Below are 5,314 nucleotides of genomic sequence, written 5' to 3'. Positions count from 1 at the left end.
AACCTCTCCCACTGCTGTCACACAGATGAGTGAGGGGGACAGGGGATGGTGCTGCCGTGTTGGGGTGACTGTGGGCACACACTCCTCAGGGAAGAGGTTGCTGGGTGAGTCAGTGGGAGGTCGAGGAAGTCCAAGCTCCCGGGGCTGAAAACCCTCAGCTTACTGAATGACTTCCTCCTTCCCTGAGGGATGAGATGAGGCTGAAAGGGCAGAGCTGGGGCAGCCACACTGGCTTCCTGAGTCAGGGAGTGTGAGATACAGCAACATGCAGGGCATGTTTCTTTATTTTCACCCGTTCGCCTTCCAACTCCTCCCTGTCTCAACCCAAAGTAAAAAGTACCTCAGCAGGAGGGAACCTTTGAGATCACCTACTCAGGCCTCCTCATTTTTTTATTGGCAAAATAGACATTGGGTTGGTGGTAAAAGAAATGGGTTTGCATCCTGGCTCTACCGCTTTCCCCATGTACAACCGTTGGCAGTTTCCTTGACCTGTCTGAGCCAGTCCTCATCTCTACAGTGAGGATAGTGATAATCTTTGTTCTACCTCCTGACTTCAGTAGACCCTAGTTTGAATTTCATTTCTGCCATTTATTAGCCATGCAACTGTGGAAAGTTAATGCCACCTCTCTAAGCCTCAGTTCTGTCATCTGTACAATGGGGGCACTAGCAGTATCTTGCAGAGGATTGAATGAGCTACTCCTTGTATACAGTGGGCACAGTTGGAGGATCCTGTGACGTCATGACACAAGCGCCCTTTGTGACTCCATGCAAAATGGGTTATTGCCATTAAGTGACTAGGCCAAGATCACTTAGGAAGGTTAGAACTCCAGAAGAGTGTCCAGAGGCATTCAAATGTCCCCAGACTTCCTGCAAGCAGGAGGGAATCAGCGCCTTCTCTGAGGGCTGGGGAAGGGGCTGGGGGAAGGTTGGAGAAGGGGGAGAAAATGAGGCAGCACCTCCAGGCCCTGCGTGTTGACCTCTCTGGGCTTTGTCGCCCAGCATCTCTGTGTCCTTCAGCCTTGCTCCTCTGAGTTCCGGGCCACAGACACGTGCACGCCCAGCTGGGCTGCTGTAGAGTTGGGCAAAGTTGGCCTCATTTCCTCCTCCCCTCCTGAACCTTCCGCCCTTCAGATTCCCCCACGCCCTTTCCACACATCAGCCCTCAGAGAAGCAGCTGGTTGCCCGCTGTTGCCATTGCCTCCCGGATCTGCACCCTTGGCATCTAGAGCAGTTTGCTGGATCTGAGGCAGGGCTGGCAAAGAACCCAGCAGGATTGCTTGCCTGCCCCCTCTGCCCTGCACCATCCCATCCAGGCACCCTAAAGATGCCAGGAAAGAAAGCAAAGGGTGTCCTAGGACCATGTGTGCCCACTCAATATGGGAATAATTCTAAAGCTTTTGGGGCCAAGTATATTTACAACTGGGAAAAGGGTTCTAGGCCTACCAGGCCTTTCAGAGACCTCAATAAGCCCTGATCCTGTCCTCTGCCCTGTTTTGATCCACCCCTGCTAAGCCCAGCCCTGCCTGGGCCTGGGGCTGGACTCGTTGGCTCCATAGTGCCAGGAGAACCTGGATGATCTGCAGGCAAATTATGGCCTTTGGCACCTTCATAGCTATTTACCTGCACATGGTCATAGGTGGGAACAGCACCCATTGCAAACCCAGCTGTATGGAGCTTGGGAGACAATAGTAGTTCTAGAATTCCCTATAGAAGGGGCTCAGGGTAGCTGTCTGGATGGAAGGGGAGAGTGGTCCTGGAACAAGTGTAGAGCCAATATTAAGAACATTTTCTAAACATGCTATAACCTCTACTCTACATAAAATTAAGAAAAGTTAATTGCCCAGCTCAAAGGATAGGACTATCTAAAGAAAGTGTTTTTGAGGAGTGGTGGAGACTGTCAGGGGCCCAAAGACCTTCCCAACCTCTGCCCTCAGGCCTTTCCTCTCTGAGAAGACCCACCCAGAGCTCACTCACTTATTCATTCAATCCATAGTTACTCATAACAGCTAACTCTTCTTTAGCTCTTTCCATGTGCCAGGCCCCGTGCTAAATGCATGATTTGAATTTTTTAATGTAATCCTCACCATAAGGTAGATACTGGCAATATTATAGCCCATAGTTTACTGATGAGGACACCTGAGCTCATAGTGATCACAAGTCGATCTCAAACGGAGTTTGTTTGCCTGCATCTGCATTGTGGGCTCTCGTTCATCCCAGAACACCTGGGAAGCTGGTAGAATGGGCAGCCCTTGGCATCATACCAGCCAGTTTAAATGTTCTTTCTGCTTCTTATTACCAGCCATGCGCCTAGGCAAGTTAGTGTCCTTCCTCACCCATGCAGTGGGACAGCACTACCACTTACCTATGGTGGATCACAGAGTCCAGAGTTGTATTCTGCTCAAAAAGGTTTCCCATTTCTTTTATTTTGGTTCCTTTAGGGGAGACCCTCACCCCCGTAAGCTGCCAGTCATTGTGCTTCTAATCCCTGGTAGGTATAAGCAGTTGACACAGGATGGCCAGTTAGAGATGTCACTTTTCTGCTGACTCAGTGGGGATGCTGGTTTTTCCCACTGCAGTTACTAAGCGAAGAGGATGTGACTATTTCTGATACCTAGTTTTCCCTCTGGGTAGATAGAGCCTGCTTGCCAAGTGAAGCCAGGTAGAAAGAAGCAATGCTGCTGAGATGGAGGGATAAAACCCTGATTTCTCTCTGAACATCTGGATCCAGCCATGCCTGAAGGCATACTTCTAGACTTTCTTTTAATTGAGCTAATAAATTCACTTAGTGTTTAAACTTGTTTGAGTTTTGTTTCTGTCAACCTTCTGTTACCTAGACTTAACATACTACTTCCTAGGATTGTTGTAAAAATCAAGTGAATATATGTAAAGCTCTTGGCACAGTGACTGGTACATGGTAAGTGCTCAAAAAGTGTTAGGTCATGTAATAATGAATACTGTGTGCTGGGCCCTGTGTGGGGCACTAGGGAATCAGAGGTGAATGAGACTTGGTAAGCCTTTGAGGATCTCACACTCTAGTGAAGGAAACAGACAAGTCAATAGATGGGTATAAAATACCCTAACATGTGATTAGGTACTGGGTCCTGTGGCAATACTGAAAATTGGAGGGAGTGGTGGGTAGGTGGGTTGGAGAAAGTGTCCCAGATGAAAAGAGGCTAAGAGAAGTCTTAAATGATGGGTGGATGTTCATAGTGGACAAAGTAGGTGTTATGGGTTGAATTGTGTTCCCCAAAAAAGATATGTTGAAGTCCAGCCTCCAGTATCTTGGAATGTGACCTTATTTGGAAACAGAGTCTTTGGAGATGAAATTAGTTAAGTGAGGGCCATACTGGCCCCTGATCCAGTGTGACTGATATCCATATAAGAAGGTGGTCATATAGCCAGGTGGAGAAAGACAAGTACCAAATGCTTTCCCTCATCTGTGGAGTATAACAACAAAGCAAAACTGAAGGAGCAAAAAAGCAGCAGACTCACAGACTCCAAGGGACTAATGGTTACCAAAAGGGGATGGGTTGGAGAGGGTGGGTGGGGAGGGAGGTAGAAGGGGATTGAAGGGCATTATGATTGGCATACATGGAGTGTGTGTGGGGAAGGGTCATGGGAAGACAGTATAGCACCGAGAAGACAAGTAGTGACTCTGTGGCATCTTACAACACTGATGGACGGTGACTGCAGTGGGTGTGGGGGGGACTTGATAATATGGGTGAATATATAACCACAACGTTGATCATGTGAAACCTTCATAAGAGTGTCTATAAATGATACCTTAATTAAAAAAATATATATATATATATATAATGTTTCCTAGCTCTTTCTTTTACAGCTTTAATTATTTTAAACATATTTATTTTATAATTGCCATCTAAGAGATCAATGATATAAAGTGTAAGATGACCTAAAAAAAAAAGAAGATGGTCATGTAAAGACTCAGAGACACAGGGAGACTATGAATGGACGGAGGAAGACTTGGAACCATGCTTCCACAAGACAATGAATGCCAAGGACTGCTGGCCATCACCAGAAGGTAGGAGAGAGACAGGGAACAGTCTCCCTTGCAGCTCTCAAAAGGAGCCAGCCATGCCGACACATTGATTTTAGACTTCTAGCCTCTGGACCTGCGAGAGAATAAACTTGTTCAAGCTACCCAGGTTGCTGCACTTTGTCACGGCATCCCTAGGAAATAATACAGTGGGGATAGGAAATGCCTCCCCTATATACCCTTACCCGCCTCAGATGTCACTCCCAGCTTTAGTGAACATTTCCTGGACATACCCATGGCTTCCTACTTTGCCCACACTCTGGGCATGGGAGTTTGCTCAGCCCAGGCATAGGGTAGACCAGAAATGGAGGGGAGTTAACACCCCTTAGAGGGATTAGGATTCAAAATATATCAAGAATTTCTAAAATCGGTAACCAAAAGACAAGCATTCTGTGATATTGTGATTTATAATAAGAATCATATATTTGGTCTTCAACTCTGTTCTTGGCACAGAGATCCTAAAATACTTGGAATTTCCTAAGCGATGAGGGGTGTCTTTTGTTATGTTAACGAGGTGACTGCTTGGACCCCATCTAAGGATGGGGAGTGGTTGCCAGGGAACCCAACCATGTGATTAGAGGGCTGGAACTTTCAGTCCTACCCTATGGCCTCTGGGGGAGGGTGATATTGAAGGGCTGGTGGAATCAATCACCAATGGCCAATGATTTAATCAATCATGTCTACGTAATGAAGCCTCCATAAAAACCCAAAAGGAGGGTGTTTGGAGTGCTTCTGGATTGTTGAATGCATGGAGATGCTGGGACAGTGACTCACCTAGAGAATGTCCTTTCCCTATACCTTGCTCTATGCATCTGTTTCATCAGACTGTTCTTGAGCTATATCCTTTTATAATAAACCAGTGATCTAGGAAGAAAAATGTTTCTCTGAGTTATATGAGCTGCTCTAGCAAATTAATTGAACCTAAGGAGGGGGTTGTGGGAACTGCAAATTGGTCAGGAACACAGGTGACAACTTGGGCTTGCAACTGGCATCTGATGCAGTTGCGGCTGTGGGAGGCAGTCTTGTAGGACCAAACCCTTAACCCGTGGAATCTGATGCTTTTTCTGGGTAGGCAGTGTCAGAATTGAGTTGAATTGGACACCCAGCTTGTATGGGGAATTGCTTTTTTTTGGTTGTATGGGGAGCCCCCAACTCCACCTTTGGAATTGGGTGCTCAGACCCGTATACATCCCAGTAGAATACTGGACTAAAGACTCAAACAGGTATTTTATAGAAGAAATGGGGATGGAAAAGAAC

Source organism: Manis pentadactyla, chromosome 4 (genome assembly GCF_030020395.1).
Source record: "Manis pentadactyla isolate mManPen7 chromosome 4, mManPen7.hap1, whole genome shotgun sequence".
Lineage (NCBI taxonomy): Eukaryota > Metazoa > Chordata > Mammalia > Pholidota > Manidae > Manis > Manis pentadactyla.
Note: the sequence above shows the minus strand (reverse complement) of the source record.